The sequence below is a fragment of the Pongo abelii genome, chromosome 16 (assembly GCF_028885655.2).
Source record: "Pongo abelii isolate AG06213 chromosome 16, NHGRI_mPonAbe1-v2.0_pri, whole genome shotgun sequence".
Classification (NCBI taxonomy): Eukaryota; Metazoa; Chordata; class Mammalia; order Primates; family Hominidae; genus Pongo; species Pongo abelii.
In genome coordinates this window covers 54,760,997-54,788,018 of record NC_072001.2, presented here as the reverse complement: position 1 = coordinate 54,788,018, position 27,022 = coordinate 54,760,997, and the positions used below count along the sequence as shown (strand labels likewise).

The window sequence follows — 27,022 nt, the reverse complement described above, 5'->3', positions numbered from 1 at the left end:
TTGTTTTATTTTTTGAGACAGTCTCCCACTGTCACCCAGGCTGGAGTGATGACAGCTCACTGCAGCCTCGACCTTCTGGGCTCAAGCGATTCTCCCACCTCAGCTTACTGAGTAGCTGGGACAACAAGTGTGTGCCAACCATGCCCAGCTAATTTTTAAATTTTTTGTGGAGATGAGGTCTATGTTGCCCAGGCTGGTCTAAAATCCTGAGCTCAAGCGATGCTCCCACCTCAGCCTCCCAAAGTACGGAATTACACATGTGGGCCACTGTGCCTGGCTGGAACCAAAATTCTTCAGGAGAAAAAGTCTAGCACTTAGTTAGCTCCTAGCATCAGACTGAGGGTGAGCAGATCTATGGATTTAGGTGTTCTGACTTTAATCTCTTCTTAGTTTCCTGGGCTAGATGAAGAATAGCTAAAATATAGTCCTGGTTCTGACAGGTGGCTCTTCCACGTCCATGACAAACACGGCAAATCAAACAGCCTTTTTTTCACTGAGCACAGATCCTCCCTCAGTCCTTAGACAGCTACTACCAGTAGATGAGACTTGGCAAAGGTTGAAACCTAGTCATTTCATCCCTGCGCCTCATGGACTCAGGTCTCTTCTAATTGTCTATGATTTTAAGGAAACACCATTTAACCCAATCTTGGGGGAAAAAAATACTGACTTGCCCTCATCACTGCCAAGGTGAACAATGTATAAGTAAAAAGGAAAAATATGAAAGCGGAATCATGCTAGATATGTACATACAAAAGCTGAAATACTTCAGGAAAGTGACTTGAAAAACCAGAACCAGATAGACTTAAAAAATCAACAAAGTAAATAATGAAGTCAAGCATGAACCAATGTTGTTAAGTAGTAGAGTGAAAAAAAAGTTACAGTAGTATGACCATATTAATAAATGCTTTCCTGAAAACTCACCAAATAAAGCAAACTTATACAGCTAATTTTCTATTTTCACACTGATTTCCATAATAAAGTTAAGACATGTTTCCATGAAAACATGAATTCCCTACAAATCATAAATCATAGGAATTAATGCAAAAAAGTTTCAATCACAAAATTAAATATAAATTCTGTCAATGTAGTAAGAATACTAAAGTAGCACATTCATTTCTGCCTTGGTCTTTATTTCCTTTCCTCTTATTAAAATAAATTTAAAAGTATTTAACTACTGCCTCTCTTTATTTTAATTAAATTTTATAACCAAGACTCTCAAGAGGAGAACAGAATAAGAAAATCAGAATAAGCAAAACAGAATAAGAAACAGAATAAGAAAAACAGAATAAGAATAAGAAAATAAGAATAAGAATCAGAATCAGAATAAGAAAAAAATAGGTTAGAAAAATGGACTTGGAATTTAGGAAAGAGGCCTTTGGGAAACAGTTTCATAAAGGCTTTAACCACAGAAGGTGATATTTTAAGGAGTTTCAGAGGGTTCTCCTCCCCCCATCATTCATTTACATCTATTCCTCAACTGTGACCCACTTTTTTCTAGTACCTCAAGAAAGTCTACTGGTCAACAAAAGACATCCAAGGTCCTTCCAAATCTAAACAACCAACTTTTAAAAATAAGTGCTTGAGAATAACTCTGGAAGGATCCACAAGAACCAGAGATAAACTAGTTAGCTGAGGATACAAGGGAGAGGGTTCACTTAGTGTTTGCTATATATCCAGGAGGACCCCAGGAGTTTTGTACCATGTGCATTTGTTAATTTTATTTTTAATTTAAAGGACAATTCAATCATTTGTTGCATTTTGATGCTGTGTATGAAAAAATAACAAATATTATCCCTGACTTTAGAATTATGCATGCCACACTCAGGTAACAGCAAGAAGTGCTTTGGTAGAAAAAACAAAATAAGAACCATCGGCCATCATACAGTCCTATTAGAATTTCAGAATGCTATTAAAAAAAAAAAAAAAAAACTAGCAATCTGCGAAACCAATAGCAAAGCTCATTTTAAGGAATATGTAATTATATATTTTCCCAAGTCCACAGCTTTGGACCAAAGGCCCTATTTAATTGAAATCCTGAAACTGGGATTGAGGCCAGTTTCGGGGTATGTTTTCTCAAAACCTTTTCCCGAAGGAAACATCAAGAGAAACAACTTTCTAAAGTCCTATGCAGGCTCTTCAAAGCCCTATGTCTCTGAGCCCTGCCCCTTCCCAGGAAAGGTTCTAGGACCTAGAGAAATTTCTGGAACCTCATAAAGAGAGGAAGTAAAAAATACTGCTTTACTAAGCCCTCTGTCAGACCAGGCTCTAGACAAGCAAACTGACTCTAAGCTCCTATTTTCCTGCTCTAACATCTGCATCTTGCCTATAGTCACCTAAAACACTGCTTTTAACATTTTACTCCTTTACTTAGAAATGTTTCTTGTTAGGTGTTTGTAGTTTGACAGTTTCTCGGGTAATTTTGATAAAACCCCCCTTCCTACTTGCTCTAAGAATCACTAGGAATCCTCTGCTTTAATCAGGTTAGATTCCTCAGGGCCTCACAGATATCCAAAGTTCATCTTCAGCTGGCCACCTCATTTGTTTCCCACAATGATGTCACTCTTCTTAAACAATCCTTTTTACCCCAGGCCCGAATTTCACCTCTCTATCTTATCCACACGCTGCACAATTCAAAGACAAGCTGAAGTCTGTCCTCTCCAAAGCCTTTCTAGCTCTTCCAACTCTGACTACTCTTTTTCCTCCTCTCAAGGTCAGCAGTGCTCCAGGTGTGGCATACCATCTAGCCCCATTGCTCACCACTGAGTCATGAGTACGGTGCCCCAGCTGGTAAGAATGAATGCTCCTCAATGGACCATGCCTCACTCTTACATGGTGAAGGCATTCATATGCACCTTCAGAGACACGGCACACTTCTGACTTAGAGATACCACTGGTATTACTCTAATCAACGTCAGGGGCCTGGAGATACATCAAGCTTTATTATCACAATTAATTTTCAGATTGAAAGGGAGTAGTAGTTACAATAGGTTTTTCAAGAGGCACAAGCCTAAAATTTGCATAATGTATTTTGTACTTCATGAGAGAGGTGGGGAATATAATACCACTCAAAAAGAGATTTGGTAACTCCTGGAGTTAGGGTATAATTCTCACGAGGTGGGATAAAAGCATGAACTCAGTCAATAGTAGGGCAAAAGAGAGTCAATTCTTCAAGAAAATGACACTGCCCCACTACCTTGACCTTAGGCCCTAAATGTGGAAAACCTCATGCCTAATGAAGTACTATGATATTCAGAATGAATAGCTGAAAAATAACCAACAGACAGGGCACTTGTAAGTAACCACATAGCAGCCACAATCAACATCCACACAACCCACCATAAGCAATTTTTGGAACACAAAGAGAAAGGGCAAGATGACTTACACATCACAGACAGCACTGAAGAGGGCTTGCTAGGAAAAGTAATTTGGTATCATCAAGCTGTATACGTAAAGTTGACGGTATATAAATTATGCCTTGATAAAATTGTTTTTTAAAAAAGTAATCTGGTGACATGAGCTAGGGTATTTGCCTATGGAGAAGCAGCATGCAGTCCAGTAAAGTGAGGGGAGAGGGGTATTCACTAGGTTTTCATTGGCAGTTTCAAGATAGCAGGCACAAAACCTCTGGCACAGAAGCAGAAATGCCTCATGATGTTAAGACAGGAGAGTTCACTATAAATGATAAGAACTACCACAATATAGCTTTTGAAAAATAAACACAAACATATAATAAAAAGCCAAACCAGGCCAGGCACAGTGGCTCACGCCTGTAATCCCAGCACTTTGGGAGGCCAAGGTGGGTGAATCACTTGAGGTCAGGAGTTCGAGACCAGCCTGGCCAACATGGTGAAACCCCATCTCTACTACAAGTACATAAAAAAAAATTAGCCAGGCGTGGTGGCCCATGCCTGTAATCCCAGCAACTCGGGAAGCTGGGGTAGGAGAATCGCTTGAACACAGGAGGTGGAGGTTGCAGTGAGCCAAGATCGTGCCACCACACTCCAGCCTGTGTGATAGAATGAGACTCCATCTCAAAATAATAATTAAAAAAACTCCAAACCATAAAAAACTACTGAAATAATGAGAACCATACAGCTAGTGGGGATTGGGGATAGTTTCAGAGAAAGGAGAAATGGGAGGGGGTGGAGGCAGAAAGAAAAACAAATTAATACTTAAGACTGGTGATAACTGAAGAAAGCAGAACTGATGAAAGAAGGGAAGTCTTAGAAATCATTGCTATTGGCCAAGAAGCTTGGTTCACAGTCTCCAGGACATAAGGTCTGCTTTGGGATAGGTTCTTTAGAAGGGAGCTAAAGGACATTTTTCCTTTAATATCAAATGAGGGAAATCAAGGGAGCCACATACAAGTAAAAGAAAATAATGCAGGAAAAGAGAGGAGGTTGCTGAGAGCTTAGAAGGACCCAAAACAGGAGTTCAGGATAATATATCTGAAATTAACATTTACGACAACAACTATCAATTATTACCTTTAGTGATAGAATAAAACTGGTTATATCTTAATTACATCATAGGAAAAAATTTCTTTCATTTTTTAGTCTCTCCGAATAAAGGGATCATGTCCCATATCATATTATAATGAAGTGAAAAAGAAAGGAATCAATTTTTCTTTGTATACCTGTTATATGCCAGGCACTGTATCATACACATCCCCTCATAATAACCTTGCAAAATAGTTCTATCTCCAATTTACAGATGAAGAAACTGAGGCTCAGAAAGGCTAAGAGTCTGCTCAAGGATATATACTTTTCAGTAGTGGATGTGAGATTTGAACCTGACCCTAAAAGCCATATGTTTTACACAATATCACACTTCCTCTAAAAAATACTCAATTTTTGCCATGTTTTAGTTTTATGATACTAGACACTACACATTAACAGAAGCAAATTAAGTGATATTAGGTGATAGCAAGAAGCCACAGCTGGAGATAAAAGAAAAGGAAAAGCTACCAAGTAACCAAAACACAAAAGTGTGGGACAATTTAATGCAGTTTCTAAGAGCCTATAAATGTCAACAATCTCAGAAGGCAATTCAATAGCATGGTACAATAAATGATGCAAAAAAATGAATTCTAAAGTCGATATTTCCCACATCGTTTTGGCTAAATTAAGCATCAGCGACTCCATTTAAGACAGGCAGGAGAAATTATTATAATACATCTTATTTTAAAAATGACATTTAAAATAACTTACAAAAAAGATTTCAACTTCTTGCTAACTTTATAACCTTGGGCAAGATATTGAACTATTGTTTTGTCCCTCTGTTTTCTCATCCGTAAAATGAGAATAATAAGAGTAACCATCTCACGGGATTGATGTTAATTCGTTAAATGAGGATAACATATATACATCACTTAGAACAGTAGTACCTAATACAGAGCATGTGATCAATGTTAGCTAATAGTCATTATCTTCATTAAATATTATCTTCATTTTTAAGGAACACTTCATTAGTTCACATTAAGTAAATGAGATATTATTCATACTATACTGTGATCCACATAATATAAGCAATTAAGTGCAGAGACTAAATGAGAGAGTTGGAGACTAAAGAGAATACAGAAGAGTGAGAGATCGATGTATACAAAGAAAACAATAGAAGAGAGGTGCTAGCCCGCCACTTTGCCCACACTTCTATCAACATTTATCTCACCAGACCATAATCAGTCTCCATGTCTCTGACAGAGACAGACCACAATCTATCTCCACCATAGATTGTGAGCACTTTGAGGGCAAGGACCTATTTTTACATTATCAGCCCCTAATATAGTGCCTGCAACATGGTAGACACTAAATTAACATAAAATAAAGTAATATAAGGGGACTCAGTAAGCATTGAGATCAATGATATGAGAACTTGGTTTTACCATATCCTAATGGGGCTGGGAGCAGAGTCAGTAAAGTTGTACTGTACTGTCACTCTTTGATTATCAATATTCTACTCCCCTATTCTTTCTGAACTGAGAAACAAATTTCAAAAAGAAATGTTTAAAAAATATTTAATCTGCTATAAAATTAGAAAATTTCCAAATGATAACACAAATTTTAGTTATTCATTTTAAGTATTAAAAATATTGCTCACTAGAAAAATTAGCCAGGTGTGGTGGTGTACAAATTGTAGTCCCAGCTACTTGGGAGACTGAGGCAGGAGGATCGTTTGAGCTCAGGAGTTCAAGGCTGCAGTGAGCTATGATCACACCTGCACTCCAGCCTGGATGACAGCAAAAGCCTATCTCGAAAAAAAAAAATTGCTCTGAATTGACTATTATACCTAAAAGTTAATCCTAATGGTCAAATGGCAAGTCATAGGAATAAACAGACACCAAATAAGAGAAGACTGAGTGTGGTGGCTCACCTCTGTAATCCCAACAATATGGGAGGCCAAGGCAGGAGGACTGCTTGAGCCCAGGAGTTTGAGACCAGCCTGGGCAACATAAAGAGACCCCATCTCTATAAAAAATACAAAAAATTAGCCAGGCATGGTGGCACGTGCCTTTAGTTCCAGCTACTTGGGGAGCTAAGGTGGGAGGATTGCTTGAGCCTGGGAGGCGGAGGTTGCAGGGAGCTATGATCACACCTGCACTCCAGCCTAGGCAATAGAGTGAGACCCAGTCTCAAACAAAATGAAAAAAAAAAAAAAGAGAGATACACCTATTTCTTAGCTGTCATTCTGCCAGATGCAGGGAATATACCAAAAAAGAGAAGGTATGGTCACTTCCTTCTGACATCAAAATAAGCATGTTTTGAGATGAACAACCCCAAACCTCCTTGTGTGGGGGGACCCACCCCTTACTCCAGTCCCTGTGAAATATACAGCCAAAGAAACAACATAACAATGCCCCATCTTTCACAGCTGTTTGGTACAGGGGTCACCACTCTCAATCTAACCAGGACGGATCAAAGTCAATTCTTCTCCAGAAATCTGGAAAGCTGGGAGACAAAACTCAAGTTGAGACATAAGGTATCACCAAGTCTGGAGGCACTACCATAACAAGCCAGTCACCTTGAAGCTGAAGCTAAGGGGAAAGCACAGAAGGTCAGTCTGCAGGGAAGAGAATGAAGCAGGGCTGGGGCTAGAGGGAAGAAGGAAAGGAGGCACCTGCCTCAGGGTGCCTCAGGATTTAATAGGGTGCAAAAAACCTCAGCAATCAAGATAAATTACACAGTAATGCACACTATTTTTTAAAAATCAAAATTAATGTCTTAAATGGAGCAGAGGCACAGAAAGAAGCCAAAGAGAGCCCTACAAGCAGAGAGAGGACAGAGACTTTCAAAGCATCTGCTCTGGGTTCCAGCTGCAGGTCATTTCAGGGACCTCAGCGGCCTTACAATAGTAATGCAGTACAACTCCCAGCTCTGCCACCATACCATCTAGCAAGATACCTTAAGTGGGTTTGTGTTCCCTGAGACCTAAACACCTTGACTAATATACTCTATTTGGGAAAATGAGATACGCACATAAAGGGCTTTTTTTTTTTCAAGAAAATATATAATTCACTGCCAAAAGAATGGTACTGGCTATTAGTGTACAGAAATTCAGAGACCACTGTGAGTGGTCAGGGAGGGACGGAATTAGTTAGACAGAGAGGGGTGGAGAAGTATATACTAAGCAAACAGATCAAAGCACAGGCTGAAAAAGGTTGGAGCTAGGAGGGAAGCCAGGGCAAGAAGAAGAAAAGTAAAGGGAAAGGAGCGATCTTCACACACCCTGTGTTACACAGAAGTACGCCTCCATGCTCTTCCGCCTGCAGCCCTTACATCACACGGTTCATTACACAGGAAATGTCCTTTTGCACTCTTTCTCATGTTCAAATCCTTTCACATCTTTCAGGGACCAGTTCAAGTAACATTTCTGCAGAGGCTCCCCTTGTGTGCTAGACCAGATTCAGGCAGTGGGAGAAGAAAAGAGGAAACAGTTTCTTCTGAGGTAGGAGGGAAGGCTAAGGGGCTTAAAGCAGTGCCAGCTATTCTCTGGTGGAGGGCACACTATATCACTTGGAATGCTGGCCAATGTCTAAGGAAAGCAGAAAGTGAGATGACTTGACAAGGAATAATAATGGGGATTCAAGAAAAGTGGCAGAGGAAAGGCAAGCACAGCGGGTGTGCCGAGGACTAACAGAAGAGCCCACCTGCCCCGAAGGCCTTCCAGAGGTGAAATCCTACACATCTGCCTTGGTCCATTTCTGTGTAGAGTTCTGTAATTTTTCACCAAGAAACTGTAAATCTTAGGGACAACAGGAGAAAAACAAAAGGTGGGTGGGAGTGACTTTGAAATCATCACATATTTATTGGTATTTCCAGTGAAATTAGACCCCCAACTCCTCAGCTGGTCTAGCACTCAAGTGGGCATATTAAAGAGGAAAAAAAAAAAAAAAAAGTATAGTTCCCTAAGAGTATTAACCTGGGTTAATTATAGCCCACCATGAATGAAAATAAATCTTGGGGGTTGTATCATATCTTGTCACATTTGCCTCAGGGTAAGGGCTGCCTGAATATAAGCCAGACTCATATACATTTGAGGGGCTTCTTCTGAATATTCCATATCCTCATCAAAGTTTTAACACCACACCCAGGGAATGAAAATATTCTGTTGGTTGTAATTTTCCACATGGATGGAAATCCCCTACTGTATAAGTATTACTAATAATATCCTGCTCAGAAGAATTGCTATGCTATGGTTAAGGAAATACAACAATCTTCTTACCTACAAGTCTATATATATATATATATATATATATATATATATACACATATATATATATCACACCCAGCCCTCATTTTCTTCTAGTTTACCATATTTTTATTCACTTTCTCACAGACACTTCAGGAACTGTGTTCACTTGTATGTACTTATCATGATGTTGATGCTTAGTTATGCCCAGATATGAAACTGTTTATTTGTAGCGGGTTATCATCACTGTATATGTTACCTTAGTTTGTAAGTTTGTCTTAGTGTGTTTGTGTTCCTTCCTTAGTGAGTGGGTGCAGGTGTTGAACATATATACCCGAGGGAGTGGATATCTTTATAGCTCAAAAAGGGTGCACATCTGAGGAGGAACCTTGACTGGATTTCAGCATTTTTCTTTTTTCTTTTTTTGAGATGGAGTATCACTGTCACCAGGCTGGAGTGCAGTGGCGTGATCTCGGCTCACTGCAACCTCCACCTCCCACGTTCAAGCGATTCTCCTGCCTCAGCCTCACAGGTAGCTGGGACTACAGGTGTGTGCCAACATGCCAGGCTAATTTTTGTATTTTTAGTAGAGACGGGGTTTCACCATGTTGGCCAGGATGGTCTCGATCTCCTGACCTCATGATCCACCCACCTCAGCCTCCCAAGGTGCTGGGATCATAGGCGTGAAAACGAATTCTTAAGAGTAGTATAACGGTGAAAGAAGCCAGTCACAAAATCCAAACATGTTATATGATTCCATGTATAAAATACAACATATTATATGATTCCATCTCATATATATCCATTTGAGATGTCTAGAATAGGCAAATCTTAAGAGAGAGTAGATTAGTGGTTGCCTAGGGCTGGGTGGGGGAGACCAGGCGGGAATTGGGAGGAATTAGGTAGTAATGGTTAATGGTAAGGGGTTTATTTCTGGTGTGATGAAAATGTTCTAAAATGGTGGTGATGGTTCTACAATTCTGAATGTAGCAAAATCCACTGAATTGTACACTTTAAATGGGTATATTGTATGGTGTGTGAATTATATCTTACTAAAGCTGTTAATATATTAGAGAAAGGGGGAAGGAATGAATAAGGAAACCAAAGTTGTCCTGCATTTCCACAGAAAGGTAATCCTGTCTTTGAAAATCTTAGCTTTTTTCTACTTCTATTTTAGTTAAGCTTTAGGATTCAAGACTCCTCACTGGTAAGTCCCCAGTTGTCTTTTCTCCATCTCTAATCTTTGTCTTTACTAACAAGGGTGATCTACCTAAGGGAGACAGCATTCACTAGTTACAACTCAATCTCTGAACAAAAAACAACATGCACACTATGATTACAATCACATAAAAATATGTATGAGGATGAATCAGGCCTGGAAATAAATGAGGAAAAGTAAAAATAGCTACATAAGAATAATGAGGTTGGGGTGACATTCTTTTTAAAATAATGTTATCAACTATTGTATTATCAGCAAATAAACTTAGAGGAAAAAAAAACCAAACTGTCTCCCTAAACATTGTTCCAAGGCAAATTCAGAAATTGCATCACAAAGGATTGGAATAGACAATGGAGTAGAAACATGGAAACTAAGGCTGGGTGTGGTGGCTCACGCCTGTAATCCCAGCACTTTGGGAGGCCAAGGTGAGCAGATTGCTTGAGCTCAGGAGTTCAAGGACAGCCTGGGAAACATGATGAAACTCCATCTCTACTAAACATACAAAAATTAGCCAGTTATGGTGGTGCATGCCTGTAGTCCCAGCTATTAATACTTGGGAGGCTGAGGCTGACGGATTGCTTGAGCCCAGGAGGTCGAGGCTGCAGTGAGCCAAGATCACACTACTGCACTCCAAACTGGGTGACAAATTGAGACCTTGTCTCAAAACAAAACAAAACAGAAAAAGATGGAAACCAAAACACATGGCTTATATATAATTGCATCTATTTAGATCAAGCCAATAAACAAGAAAATATTAAGCTCCCCATAGCTTGCTATGTTGGAGTCCTAGGTGATCTTTCTGGGCTTACATCTCCTTCATTCTAAACATCTGCCTATTTTATAAGGAAGATGCAAGTGCTTCTAAAATGAGGTTGTCTCCATTAACTCGACCCACAGAAAAGCCATTTAAAATTCTAATTCATACTTAACATTCTTCCATCAGGAAATACATGGTAACTAGCCCTGGATCAATCTCAGTCAAGTCCCAATCTGGAAGAGGAGCATAAACATTTTATTTTTAAGGTCAGGGTCCGTGCTTAAGAAACTGACAATATAAGCACAACTAAAATGCAAAGTAGCTCAGCTGACGCACTAAGAGGCCAAGTCAATCTAATGGAGAAAAACAAACAAAAAACAGGTGTGTTCTGTTTTGTCTTGAGACAGGGTCTTACTCTGTCACTCAGGCTGGAGTGCAGTGGCGCGATAACAGCTCACTGCAGCCTCCACCTCCCTCAGATGATCCTCCTGCCTCAGCCCCCCAGGTAGCTGGGACTATAGGTGCATGCCAGTACTTCCGGCTAATTTTTGTATTTTTAGTAGAAATGTGGTTTTGTCATGTTGCCCAGACTGGTCTCAAACTCCTGGGCTCAAATGATCTGCCTGCCTTAGTCTCCCAAAGTGCTGGGATTACAGGTGTGAGCCACTGTGCCTGGCCGAGAAAGAAAGTTTTTCTTAAACCTATGTTGCTGGAACAACTAGATATCTATATAGGGGGAAAATGAACCCAAACTCCTATCTTATATCATAACACAATAACAATTACTTTGAGATCAATCACAGACCCAAATGAAAAACTTAGAAAAATAAAGTTTCTAGAAGAAAAAACTTTCTTTGCAATACTGGGCACTGGTAAAAATTTATTGGTCAGGAGAAAAAACATTAGCCATAATACAAAAAATTGATAAAACAGACTTTATAAAAATTAAAAATTTCTGCTCATCACAATATCATTGAGAAAGTAGACAAGGGACAGACTAGGTAAAAAAAAAAAAACTGTCAACACATCTATCTATGTATGTAACAAAGAACTTGTACCTTGATTATATAAAGAGCTCCTACAAACAATAAAAAGATGAATGACCCAATGAAAGACTAGGTAAGACTTCAACAAACAATTCACAAAAAAAGATACTGCATAGCCAATTAACATATGATAAAGCACTCAACATTCTTAATCATCAGAAAAATGTAAATTAAAACCATAATGAGGTACAACCGTACATCCTGTAGTGTGACTAAAATTGAAAAGGCTGACAACACTAAACATTGGCAACACTAAAAATATGGAGCAAGTAGAACTCGGTATAAACCACTTTGGAGAACTGTTTGACAGATTTTTAATAAAGTTAAACATACACATACCCTGACTCAGTAACTCTGCTCCTAGGTATTTATCAAGAAACCTGTAAAAGAATGTTCATAACAACCTTATTCCAAAAATCCATCAAGGAGAAAATATAAATTGGGGTATATTCGTACAATGGAATACTATTCAACAACTTAAAAGGACAAACCCACTGATACTTGCCAACAACATAGATGAATCTTTCTTACATGAAAGAAGCCAAACACAAAAAAAGCACATGCTGTATGACTCCATTTATGTGAAGTCCAAGACCAGTCAAAAACACTCTGTAGTGTCAGAAATCTATGGAGTCAGGAAGTGATTGCCTTTGGAGGAAAGTGAGTGAGGGAACTTTCTAGGGTGACTTAAAAAAAATGTTTTCTATCTGATTTTGGTAGAAGTTACAATGTATACAATTGTCAGAACTCCTTGAACTGGATATTATGTGCATTTTACTGAATGTTAATTATACATCAATAAAAATACAAAGTAGCATTGTGCCTCAAGATATAGACTAACAATTTTGTTTCAAATGAAATTCCTCAAGACTACACAAATGCATGTTCAGTAACACAGCATTTTCAATCATGTGCCATTCTGATTTATTCACACTTCTAGTCTTTGATCATTGTAAATAAGCTAATGGATTACAGACACATATAGATACAAGAATGTATGTTCACATACATAATTTTTTATAAACACCAAATTAAATTTGATTGTTTACAATTTAAATAAGCACTTAATGGACCAGTTACAGGCCCAGTAGAATTTTCTACTGTCTATACCATTTTTCTCTCCATATATTTGTGACTTTAAAGGATCTGACATAAAACTGCATGTAAATCAAACGTCAGCAAGGACTATCAATGACCAAGGGATGATAGCGCTTTAGCCATACGGCCTAGAGAATAATGCCCTCCTCATCTATTCTAATCGAGAGAGCTCATGCGTATTAAATTTAAGAGCAACTGAAAAGCATGAAGAATAGTCTGCCAGCTACAACATGCATATTAAATTTAAGAGCAACTGAAAAGCGTGAAGAATAGTTTGCCAGCTACAACACAGCCTAAATATCAGCAGTATACATCAGACTGACACCAGAAAATCTTACTAAAAGCCTTTTTTTCCTCTACTGTTTACTGGATCCTCCTCTTTATCTTTCTCCCTCCCTCTATCCAGGTATATTTTTATCCGCAAAGCCTCTCATCCTCCCTATGATATTGCTCAGATATAATTGATTTTCTCTTTTGTTTTAGTTTTTGAGACAGGGTCTTGCTATGTTGCCCAGGCTGTCCTGGAACTTTTGGGCTCAAGTGATACTCCTGCCTCAGCCTCCCAAGTGGCTGGTACTACAGAAGCGTGCCACCACATCTGGTTCTAATTATGTTCATGTATCTGGCTCATTTCAGGTTCCAAATAAAATAAATTTACAGAATTGCACTATACTCTATGTAGATATGTCACATACACTCAGTATAGACAGTATAGCCTGGGGAAAGAGATGACCAGTGAATGCAAAAAAATATTGACTTTAGTTGTTCCCCACTCCTGCAACTGGAAAAGATCTCTCCTGAATATCTACCACGTTTTTATTCCCTATAGGTGGCTCTTACAAGTGCTGTGGACTATACATAAGTATATCTGCCTAATCCCAAAGAGAATAAGGTCCTAGACAGGAACCATGTCATTCATATATATATATATATATATATATATATATATATATATATATATATAATTTTTTTCTCTTTTTAGAGAGACAGGGTCTTACTCTGTCACGCAGGCTGGAGTGCAGTGGCACAATCATTGTCTCTCACTGTAACCTCAAACTCCTGGGCTCAAGCAATCCTCTTGCTTCAGCCTCCTGAGTAGCTAGGATTACAGGCACCACCACTATACCTGGCTAATTTATTTTATTTTGTAGAAACAGGGTCTTGCTATGTTGCCCAGGCTGATTTCAAACACCTGGGTTCAAGCAAGCCTCCTACCTTGGCCTCCCAAAGTGCTAGGATTACAGGTGTGAGCCACCAGGCCCGGCCCTGGCCTCATGTCTTATACATATTCACCAGGAGCCTGAAACATTGCTTTGTACAGAATGGGGCAAGACACATACTTGAATTCATGAATTGCCAAATAAATGTGAATGAAAACAATTAAGGAAGGAAGAGGAGGAGAGAAAAAAAAAAAAGCAAAGAGAAAAAAGAAAAACTAGCAAAGAGAAAGGAAAAGGAAAGAGAAAAACTTATGAAGACAATTGTTCTTGTTAGAGTTAATAGGACTACAGTATTTTAAAAAACTGAGAGTTGAAAAAGCCATCAATTATGTATCTGATATCAGTTATCAGTACCAGTATTTAAATTGCCATTAAAAATACCTGAAAATACCTCTAAAATTACCTCCCCACACTTGACATTCAAAGTGTGGTCTCTGACAGCATCACCTATCAGACATATAGACTTTGGGCTCTACTTCAAATCTACAATATCTTGAATGAATTATGCATGCTAAAGTGTTTGAAAAGACTGCCCTCCACCATTCAGGGCCTTTCTGTTGTACCAAACCTGTTTTGTTTCAATGGGCCAGTAATTAAGACATGAAAAATCTTTGAATGGGATTTGACCTGTACCTATTTAACTTCAGATGAAGTTATTAATTACAATGTAGGTTGGCATATTGGATATACCACAAAATTTAGGAATTAGTCATAAAAAATATGATTAAATAAAATTGAGCAGTAGGTCTACAGCATTCTCAAGAACTCATGTTTGCTCTTTCTCATGTCTAGCATAGGACTTGGAATTCATATCGCCAGTGTTTCCTGAATGAGCAAAATAAATGAACTTGTAAAAAACCAGAGATATTTAGGGGCGGAATAATCTTGGGGGTCATCTGGTCCAACAACCTAATTTTAAAGATTAGCAAACTACAATTTCTGAGAATTGCAAAAGCAAAGAAAGCTCCAAGAATTAAAATATATTGGGACATTTTAATTCGTTTTGTTCCTTTCGTAGGAATGTGTAAGAAAGAGGACTGTAACTATTATGATTGCTGACTCTTAAAGGTGAAAAGGTGCCTAGGAAGAAGAAACTAGCAAGAGTAAATGAGACTTGGCAAAGCTATTTTTCCAAGCCTAATATATTTTTGACGGGCCAATTAATCAATTTAATCTTCCAAAAAAATTAATCTGAAGGTTTCTCAGAAAAGGAGAGGAGACATGAGCTGCATGAAAATGTTACAAACCAAGGGAGGTTGCACATAACTAACTTAAATCTCCACAGGCTTATTTCCTGTTGAAGTATGGCCTCCTGGGGTAAGTTTTACTGCAGTGTTCATTGCCAGATGACTTTTGGTTTTAACAGAGGCCAAAGGCAAGTTGGAAATGCGATTCTTAACTAAACATTAAAAAGAAAGAAAGAAACTGTGGCTGTTTCCCATTTCTGTTTGTAATCAGAATGCAGGCTTGCGGAGGAAACACACCACCCCCCGCAAGCAAAAATATAACGACCCAGTCACGTCCTCAAAACAAACTAACACACAAACTTCCCAGCCGGATCCAGCTGTGCTGCCTGGGAGCTAGGAACTTAATTCTAAGAGCAGACAGATCAAACCGGTGAATGCAAGGGCAGCCACATTTCAATCACAAAAAGGGTGTGCCCTAAGTTTTGGCTCCCTCACTCCGCCGCCCCACTTTCAACGAGCCGAAGCCTTTGAAGGAGGCTCGGTGCCATCTCGGTGCGATCGTGTCCCGGCGATGCCGGGTGGGATGCAGGGACCCAGCTGGGCCGCGGCTCAGCGGGAGGGGAGGGGGCCGGTCCCGAACCCGGGCGCCCGGGCCGCGGGTGATTCACCGGGAACGCCGGGTTCGCGCGCCTCGACCGGCGGGCGACGCCCAGCGCGCCCCACGTCCCCCGCCCGGCCCGTTCGCGCAGAAGCAGCCCCCGCGCACCCCTGCTCCCCGAGACGGACCCGTCGGGAAGGAGCCTGGAGTCGGGCGGCCGGCGGGCAGCAACCTCTCCCTCCTCAGCCACCATGGCCGGTGCGACTCCCTACCCGCGCCCGCAGACGGACTTCCTGGAAAGCACCGGGCTGGGCTTACCTGACTGGCGCCCGCAGGGGCCGCCGACCTCTTCACAGACCCACGGAAACTGCCGGCCGCAAGCCGAGGCTCGGTTCCCAGCACCCGCCGGTCCGCCCGCGTCGGCCTCCCAAGGAGTTGCCTGACCCACCCGCCAGCAGCTCCCTCACTCGACCGCCCTGTCGGTGCTGCGGGTTCCTCCTTCGCCTCCGACGCGCGTGCGCACTCCCGTGCCGCGGGGCCTCCTGGGAGTTGTAGTTCTAGCAAGAAGGGCGCGGCTCAACGCTGACCCTGGTCTTTATAATGGGCAGAACGTAGGAAGGGGACTGCGAATACCAACCCTTATCCCAGTCTAAGACAATGTTCTCTACCCCTGGAAGTACCTACTATGGACTTCTCCGAAGCTGGAAATAGTATCTAGAGGCTCTTTGGTATAGATTTCCTTTTTACTTTGACCTTTTGTAAAGAAGCGCACACGGCAGGGCTTGCATTGTAGCCTTGGTTGTTAATGCGAGGACCCGACATTGGGGCCTTTAAACTGGTCATGACAGAGTTATAGAAAAGTAAAGGAATAAAATCTAAAGCCCAAGAGAGGCATAATTCATGCGAATGTCACCTCCAGAGTGTGGTGACCTTGGTGGTTTTCTTAGGTATGCAACCGGGGATGACGTAGCTATTGCAGGGCAGTTTCTGCCCATCCTATCTTCCCATTCCATCTTCAAGCTCTGCACCAGGCGGTGGGGCTGGCTGCTGTAGTGGGAGAAAAAACAGAAGAGGCTGCTCAAGGGGGGGATTGGGGCAGATGGGTAGTCTAGAGGGAAGAGGAAGAGTGTGGGAATCTCTCAGAGGACTGTTTGACAGTGCCTTATGTAATGGCTACCTATTGTGCGAGGCTCTGAGGAAAGGGAACTGCGACATTTTTCCATTTATTCATTTAGTCACTTACTGGGAATTTTCCTGGCCTGCTCTTCAGGAGTAGACCATCCCCAGGAGTAATGCTAAACTTTGACACACCTTTCAAAAATGCAGCCAAAGAAGTGGACTGACGTGCCTGCTTGAGGTACATTCCAGCTACACCCAGTGTGCGAGCCACTTAATGGTTTAAACCTCTCCTGGCATCTACTTCTTCGCCTCAGAGGAGGGAGCACCCTAGGTTAGATAAACATCCTGGAATTTCATGCAACTGGCACCCACTAATTTCAGCAATGGAGATCACTGATGGTTTAGGTTTTTAAGGGAAAAAAACTCTTCTTTTTTTTTTTTCCAAGACAGAGTCTTGTTCTGCTGCCCAGGCTAAAGTGTAGTGGTGTGATCTCGGCTCACTGCAACCTCTGCCTCCCGGGTTTAAGTGATTCTCTTGTCTCAGCCTCCTGAGTAGCTGGGATTACAGGCATGCGCCACCACACCTGGCTAATTTTTGTAGTCCTAGTAGAGACAGGTTTTCACACGTTGGCCATTCTGGTCTTGAACTCTTGACCTCGTGATCTGCCCACCTTGGCCTCCCAAAGTGCTGGGATTACAGGTGTGAGCCACCGTGCCTGGCCAGGAAAAAACCCTTCTCAATTGCAAATACTTAGAGGACAGTCAACATTCAATCTTGTGGCCATTGCATTTTATTTCCTATACCATCTTTGGGTCAATCTCTTGGAGATAACAGCTTTCCGAGAGCAATTTCCTACAGAATTCGGGTTCATAAGAATGTTTATACTTATAATACATACCAACCACTGGGCCAGCACTTCATTTGTAATATCTCATCTAATCCTCAAAACTAATCTAGTCCTCAAAACTCTGTAAAGAATAAACTGGTATCCTCCATTTCTATAGATAAGCAAATGAAGACTCAGAAAAGTTAAGTAATTTGTATAAGGTCCCACAGCCAGTAATTGGAGATCCAGAGATGAGACACAGTTCTCTTGAGTCAAGTTCTAATGTGCTTTCCACTGCTGATGGGACTGATGTGTCTCCTAAATCTCATCCATTTTTTGTTTTTTGAGACAATCTCATTCTGTCACCCAGGCTGTAGTGAAGTGGCGCTATCATGGCTTGCTGCAGCCTTGACCTCCTGGGCTCAAGCAATCCTCCAGCCTCAGCCTCCTGAGCAGCCTGAGCAGCTGGGACTACAAGCATATGCCACCACACCCAGCTAATTTTTTTAAATTTATTTTTTGTAGAGACAGGGTCTCCCTATGTTGCCCAGGCTGGTCTTGAACTCCTGGGCTCAAGGGACCCTCCCACCGTGGCCTCCCAAAGTACTGAAATTATAGACATGCAACACCATACCCAGCTGATATGGTTTATTTTAAGAAGGACTTTCCTCTGCAATATGGCTTATTTTGCTTTGGTCAGAGAGACTTTTTAATTCAGTGTCTGACTGACTTAATTTATTACACTTTTCCTCTCTCACCTTCCAATATGGGCTGTTAGGCAAATATTAGATATATTTTCGCTATTCATTTCAAATTTTTCCTAACGAATGTATACATCTTATTTTAGTTCCTTTTTCTAAAATAATGCAATTTGATGGTGGATTTTTTCCTTTCTTCAGGCATACATTATCGTATTTTAATCACAAAGCTTATAAACATGAATCTCTTAAATCCGTGTACATTAAATGCCACATATGGGGCCGGAGATGTTAAGAATAATACCTTAGTACTGGATAGCACTGAAGAGGTAGAACCTTCCTCACTTCTTCCACTCCTTTGCTATAACACATTCTCTATATTAGCAGCCAGAATGACTTTTTTTTTTTTTGAGACGGAGTCTCTGTCTGTTGCCCAGGCTGGAGTGCAGTGGCATGATCTCTGCTCACTGCAACCTCTGCCTCCAGGGTTCAAGCAGTTCTGCCTGCCTCAGCCTCCCTAGTAGCTGAGATTACAGGCCCCCCACCCCACCACACCTAGCTAATTTTTGTATTTTTTTAGTAGAGACGGGGTTTCGCCATGTTGGCTAGGCTGGTCTTGAACTCCTGACCTCAGGTGATCTGCCCACTTTGGTCTCCCAAAGTGCTGGGATTACACACGTGAGCCACCACTCCCAGCCCAGAATGATCTTTTAAAAACAAATCAGATCATATCACCATCTTGCTCCAAACCATTCATGGCTTCCATCACATTTAGAATAAAATCCAAAATTAACACCTCTACAAATCTGTATATAACTGTTTTGTTTCCTACAACATATTCTCCCTGACGCTGCTGTAGTCATACTGGCCTCTCTGAGGTTTCTTAATCCTGCCTAGTTTCTCCCCATCTCAGAGTCTTTACGCTGTGCAGGAGAATGATTTTCCTCCCAGATGCTTCTAGCTCATGCCCTCATTTTAATGAAGGTTCTGCTCAAATGTTACCTCTGAAAGTCTTCCTTACACTGTCATTCTTACCCTGTCATTCTCTTATCACCTTACCCTGTCATTCTCTCCTTTCTTTACTTGTCGTCATAGCACTTTTACCACATAGCATCATATTGCTTGTTTCCTTAGTGGAAGCTCAACAAACTTTGCTTTGTTTACTCCTCCATCCCTAGCATCTACAATACTGCCTGCACACAGAAATTATTCAATAAATATTTGTAAATAAATGAATGTTGGGTTCTTCCCTCTCTCTCCTACTCTCCTCTTGGGACACAGAACCAGAAGGTTCACCTGTAAATGCCAGCCAGTGACCTGATTCAGATGTAAACACCAGCTGCAGGAGGGTTGACTACACAAGAGAATAAGATCCTGTGAAAGTCCTGAAATAGAGACAGAGCTCTCTTTTAAAAAGGCCATAATTTAGGGTTGCCACTATTCCCTTAGAGTTGGAAACATAATTCTTGAAGGTAAACAAACAGGAAAAACATGGAAATTATATTTACATAAATAAGTGAAAAGGTAAGTCCACTAAATGCCTGTGGTAGATTGAAATATTGTTCCCAAATATTTGCTCTCCTTTAGAGGAACAGACAGGCTTGCCCACTACTGTGTGACTTCCAGTGCTGCCCCGTAGGCATTCCAGGCTTGGCTATGATCCCATGATGGGATTTTCCTACTCTCTTCGGTTAAATGTCATATTGTAATCACAAAGTTTAGAAACATGAATCTTGCTTTGGTCAATAAAATATAAGCGGAAGGGACAATCCGACAGTTCTGGGTGGAAGCTTTAAGAGTCACTGCCTTTCTCTACTAGTGTGCCTGCTCTTTCCCTCCACCAAGAGAAAGGCAAGTTCTGAATAGAGGCTGGTCCTTCTGCCTGGGTTCTAGAATAAGAAATTACATGGATCAGAGCCTCAGCCACTAGCTGACATAATATATAATGTGAGCAAAGAGGAAACTGAGGTTTACTTTCGTTTGTTACTATAGACTTACTTAGCAAAAGCTGACTACTACAGTGCCTAATCAAAGAAACATGATGATCTGAACTAGAAGTGGTATGGCACCCCCAACCTTCTGCATTTAACCCACTTCAAGTAATGGAAAACAGTTGAAGTTCAACACGCTAACACACTACAGAGAACAAATCTGAGGCCTTCGGGTAAAATATTTGAACAAGGGACACAGTATGGTTCCCATTAGTGTTCAGGGTTTGGTTAGAGTGAAAGTGATTGATAAAATGACACTCCAACTCTACTTTACGTGTTAATATTACAAGCTCTAATTAGTGTTATCTCTAAACTTCCAGCCAGAGTGACTCAGAAAGCATGTCAGACTGAATCATCATATGCTAATTAATAACAGTAGCACTTTTCTTGTTATCAAAGAGTTCCTTTAGGAAATAGTTACTTTGGTATATGTAAGCATATTTTGTGTGTATGTAAAAACGTGTATTTATAGGAGAGCTGAGAAAAACTAAAGACATAAATTTGAAACGAAAAGGTAAGGATTTCATGATAGAAGCTTGGAGGTAGGAATCCTATGGAAGCAGTGGGAGGTAGGAATCACAGAAGACAAACATCATGGCTGGGTGCATACTGGGTTTTTTTTTTTTTTTTTTTTTGAGATGGAGTCTCTCTCTGTCACCCAGGCTGGAGTGCAGTGGCATGATCTTGGCTCACTGCAAGCTCCGCCTCCCGGGTTCACACCATTCTCCTGCCTCAGCCTCCCGAGTAGCTGGGATTCCAGGTGTGCACAACCATGCCTGGCTAATTTTTGTATTTTTAGTAGAGACGGGGTTTCACCACGTTGGCCAGGCTGGTCTCAAACTCCTGACCTCAGGTGATCTGCCCACCTTGACCTCCCAAAGTGCTGGGATTATAGGCGTGAGCCACCACACCTGTGTGCATACAGTTTTACAGGAAAGATTCAAGCACACTTTTTGGCCTCAAATGCCCTTTTTCTATCACCCATCTCTGCCTGTTAGAAGTCTCCTCATGTTTCATTGTCCATCTCAAATGTCTGTTCCCCACTCAACCTTCACTAATGCCATCAGCTGGAATTAATTTTGCCTTTCCCATATTTTCATACCCCATTATGCCTCCATTAGAAGTGCACTGAATACACATTTCAGCCAAATGCCAAAAGGGCCAAAAAATAAGTCACTCTTCAGCTGCAGCCGAAGTTGATGACAAACACCACTATTAAAGAATAAACTTCTGGGATATACACATAAACCTAAAATATTATCCCCAAATTTTAATATTATTTTAATAATATTAAAAATGTTAGTGCTAAAACTGTTCAGTTTAACATTTACTATAGAAGCAATAATTTCCCAGTGCTGTCCATTGTTAGACTCTCCTACAGTCACTACAGAAAGCCAAATTTCAGCTCAGGCGAGTGAATGAATATGATCCCTGTCATAAATGGAATTAAATAAGAATTAAATTCAGGTCTTTAAATGATAAATGCTAGATAACCCAAACCCTTCTACCAAGACCAGAGTTGTGATATGATGTAACTTCTGCTTACTTTTCCTTGTTTTTATTTATTATTATTATTTGTTTTTGAGACAGAGGCTCACTCTGTCACCCAGGCTGGAGTGCAATGGCACGATCTCAGCTCACTGCAACCTCCACCTCCTGGGTTCAAGCGATTCTCCTGCCTCAGTCTCCTGAGTAGCTGGGACTGCAGACATGCACCACCACACCTGACTTATTTTTGTATTTTTAGTAGAGACGGAGTTTCACCATGTTGGCCAGGCTGATCTCAAACTCCTGACCTCAAGTGATCCTCCAGCCTCGGCCTCCCAAAGTGCTGGGATTACAGGTGTGAGCCACCGCGCCTGGCCTCCTTGTATTATTTAAATTTTTTATAAACATTTATTGGCTTGAAAACAATATATTGTTTTTTCTAGGTTATCTAGCCAATGGATTCCTTCTTGATATTTGCAGTAATTGTCAGCTTATTTTCCTATTTGCTTGAAAGTCTTAAATAATTGTTTCTTTTTGTCTTTTACTAAATTCTTATTGATACATTATAATTGTACATATGCATGGGAGTACACGTGATATTTTGATACCTGATACAATGTGTAATAATCAAACCAGGGTAATTGGTCATCATCTCAAACATTGATTATTTCTTTGTGTTGAGAACATTTCAAATCTCTTCCAGCTATTTTGAAATATGCAATACATTATTGACAACTACAGTCACCCTACTGTGCTGTTGAACCACTCAAACTTATTCCAAGTGTATTTTTGTACCCATTAACTAAACTCTCTTCATTTTTGCCGTCCTTAAGTTTTTAATTTTTGATTGTTTGTTTGTTTGTTTTTAGATGAAATCTTGCTCTATTGCCCAGGCTGGAGTGCAGTGGCGCGATCTTGGCTCACTGCAACCTGTGCCTCCCGGGTTCAAGTGATTCTCCTGCCTCAGCCTTCTGAGTAGCTGGGACTACAGGCATGCACCATCACACCCAGCTAATTTTTTTGTATTTTTAGTAGACACAGGGTTTCACCATGTTGGTCAGGCTGATCTCAAACTACTGACTTCAAGTGATCCACCCACCATGACCTCCCAAAGTGCTAGGATTACGTGTTTGAGCCATTGCACCCGACCAGTTCTTAGAGAAGTTTTACAAGTGTTTACCCTTCAAAAAGCTTAAGGTTCTATAAAAATATTATGAACCTTTCCTAAATTCCTGGCTTTTAAAGTGATGCATCCATAAATGAGCCTAAGTACATAAAAGAAACTTGTGGTATCAGGAGCCAGGGCCAAAATGTGTGCATTACTAGAACATGAAAAGCACCATCAGGGGATTACTTTTTAAATTTCTTTTTCAGGTTGTTCACTGTTGGCATATAGAAATGCTACTGATTTTTATATGTTGACTTTGTTTCCTGCAACTTTATGGAATTTTTTAAATCAGTTCTAATAGTTGTTTGGTGGCATCTTTAGGTGTTTCCAAATGTAAGATTATGTCATCTGCAAACAAGGATAGTTTGATTTCTTCTGTTCTAATTTGGATGCTCTTTATTTATTTCTCGTTTGATTGCTCTTGCTAGAACTTCCAGTACTATGTTGAATAACAGTGGTGAAAGTGGGCATCTTTGTCTTGTTCCAGATCTTAGAGGAAAGAGTTAATTTTTTCCCATTCAGTATGAAACTATCGTGGGTCTGTCACTTATGGTTTTTATTATGTTGAGGTATGTTCCTTTTATACCCAGTTTTGTTTTTTTTTTGATATGGAGTCTCGCTCTGTCGCCCAGGCTGGAGTACAGTGGTGCGATCTCAGCTCACTGCAAGCTCTGCCTCCCAGGTTCACACCATTCTCCTGCCTCAGCCTCCTGAGTAGCTGGGACTACAGGTGCCTGCCACCACACCCGGCTAATTTTTTTGTATTTTTTAGTAGAGATGGGGTTTCACTGTGTTAGCCAGGATGGTCTCAATCTCCTGACCTCATGATCCGCCCACCTTGGCCTCCCAAAGTATACCCAGTTTTTTGAGGGTTTTTATTATGGAGGGACATTGAATTTTATCAATTTTTTTTAGCATCAATTGAAATGATCATATGGTTTATGTCCTTCACTCTGTTGATATGGTGTGTCACATTGATTGATTTCTGGTGGGTTTTTTTTGTTTTTTTTTTTGTTTGAGTGAGGTTCTTGCTCAGTCACCCAGGTTGGAATGCGGTACCACAATCTTGGCTCATTGGAACTTCTACCTCCTAGGCTCAAGCGATTCTTTCACCTCAGCCTCCTTAATAGCTGAGACCATGGGCTCATACCACCATGCGTGGCTAATTTTTTGTTTTTTGGTAGAGACAGGGTTTCACCTTGTTGTCCAGGCTCCCAAAGTGCTGGGATTACAGGCGTGAGCCACCACTCTTGGCCTGATTTATGTATGTTGAACCATCCTTGCATTCCAGGGATAAATTCTACTTGGTCATGAAGAATGATCTTTTAAATGCATCTTGTTGAATGCAATTTGCTAGTATTTTGTTGAGGATTTTCGCATCAATATTCATCAGAGACATTGGTCTGTAATTTTCTTTTTTTGATTTGTCTTTGTCTAGTTTTGGTCTCAGGGTAATACTGGACTTGCAGAATGAGTTTGTCTTCCCTTCTCTTCTATTTTTTTGGAGCAGTTTGAGTAGAATTGGTATTAGTTCTTCTTTAAATGTTTGGTGGAATTCAGCAGTAAAGCCATCAGGTCTTGGGCTTTTCTTTACTGGGAGACTTTTTGTTATGTCTTCAATCTCGTTACTTGTTGTTGGTCTGGTCACACTTTGGATTTCTTCATGGTACAATCTTGATAGGTTTATGTGTCTAGGAATTTATTCATTTCCTCTAGGTTCCCAATTTATTTGCATATAGTTGCTCATAGTAGCTACTAATGATCCTTTGAATTTTTGTAGTATAAGTTGTAGTGTCTCCCTTCCCATTTCTGATTTTATTTATTTGGGTCTTCTTTTTTTTTTTCTTAGTCTGAGTAATGGTTTGTCAATTTTCCTAATCTTTTCAAAACACCAACTTTTTGTTTCATTGATCTTTTATGTTATTTTCTTCATTTCAGTTTCATTTATTTGTGCTCTGATCTTTATTATTTCTTTTCTTCTACTAATTTCGGGTTTGGCTTGCTCTTGCTTTTCTAGTCCTTTAAGATGCCTCATTATTTATTTGAAGTTTGTCTTCTTTTTTTGATGTAGACACTATAAACTTCCTTCTTGGTAATGCTTTCACTGTATCCCATAGGTTTTGGTATGTTGTTTCCATCATCATTTGTTTCAAGAAAATTTTTCAATTTTCTTTCTGATTTCTTTATTGACCCACTGGTCGTTCAGGAGCATATTGTTTAATTTCTGTGTATTTGTATAGTTTCTAAAATTCCTATTGCTATTGATTTTAAGTTTTATTCCATTGTGGTCAGAGAAGATGCCTGATATTATCACAATTTTTAAAAATATATTAAGACTTGTTTTGTGACAAAGCATCTATACCTGAGAATGATCCATATGCTGCAAAGAATGTGTATTCTGCAGTTCTTGGATAAGATGTTCTGTAAATATCCCTTAGGTCCATTTGGCCTATAGAGCAGATTAAGTCCAATGTTTCTTTGTTGATTTTCTCTCTGGAAGATGGGTCCAATGCTGAAAGTGGGGTGTTGAAGTCTCCAGCTATTATTGCATTGAGGTCTCTCTCTCTCTCTTTCTCTTTAGTTCTAATAATATTTGGGGGCACATGTATTTAAAATTGTTATATCCTCTTGCTGAATTGACCCCTTTATCATTACATAATGACCTTCTTTGTCTCTTCTTACAGTTTTGTCATGAACTCTGTTTTGTCTGATATAAGTATAATGACTTCTGTTCTTTTTTGGTTTCCATTAGCATGAAATATCTTTTTCCATCCCTTCATTTTCAGCCTACGTGTATCTTTAACGGTAAAGCGTTACCTGTATGCAACAGATCAGTCAGTCTTTTTTAAAAATGTTATTCAGCCCAATAAAAAGATAGTATGTCTTTTTACTGGGGAGTTTAGTCCATTTATATTCAATGTTATTACTGCTAAGTAAGGACTTACTCCTGCCATTTTGTTGTTTTCTAGTTACTTTATGGTCTTCTCTTCCTTCTTTCTTTCCTTCCTGTCTTCCTTTCAGTGAAGGTGATTTTCTCTGGTGGCATGATTTAATTTATTGCTCCGTGTGTGTGTGTGTTTTTGTGTGTATCCACATTAAGCTTTTAATAAACTAAAACATCAAAGTCTTTCTTCACACAGATGGCAGTTGAGTTATATTCTCCTCATGCTATTTTGTAAGTTGATTTTTAAAATTAAAAGTAAAAAAACATACTATTACATCTATTAAATTTTATCCAATTAGATACAGACTTATACTTTGGCCTGTCCATATATTTTTGAACCTATCAAAGTATTCCTTGTCCCTCCCAGTGCCTATCAGCTGAATACCTCATCAGCGTTCTATCAGTATCACACACCGATCAACTGCTAAACAAGACGTGTCTAGGAAAGAGCCTTGTGGTGGCTACTAAAACCTGGTTGAAATTAATCCATCCATTAGCATTTACTTATGATCAATTGTCTAAACCAGTCATTTAACTAGTTAGCCACATTGGGCCAGGTGTGGTGGCTCACGCCTGTAATCCCAGCACCTTGGGATGCCAAGATGGGCGGATCACCTAAAGTCAGGAGTTTGAGACCAGCCTGGCCTACATGGTGAAACCTCATCTCTACTAAAAATACAAAAATTAGACGGGCATGGTGGCGGGTGCCGGTAATCCTAGCTACTCAGGAGGCCGAGGCAGGAGAATCTCTTGAACCCAGGAGGCGGAGGTTGCAGTGAGCCGAGATGGCGCCACTGCACTCCAGCCTGGGTGCCAGAGTGAAACTCCGCCTCAAAAAAAAAAAATTCAAGATAACCAGTAAACCAGAAGAGATGCCAATAAAACAGGTGTAAACCAGACTCCATCTAAAAAAAAAAACAAAATAAAAACAAAAAAACAAAACTAGTTAGCAACTCTCTGTTATGTAGCCCGTA

The 27,022-nt window shown here is 40.2% G+C and overlaps 1 protein-coding gene across 1 annotated transcript in view; it reads right to left on the bottom strand.

The window, feature by feature from the left end:
• Positions 1–16,656, bottom strand: part of TMOD3 (tropomodulin 3) — an 82,069-nt gene extending 65,413 nt beyond the window's left edge. The window contains exon 1 of the mRNA XM_002825463.6: positions 16,132–16,656. The gene's annotated coding sequence lies outside the window, so the exon portion shown is untranslated. The remainder of the gene's footprint in view (positions 1–16,131) is intronic.
• Positions 16,657–27,022: the final 10,366 nt, after the last annotated feature.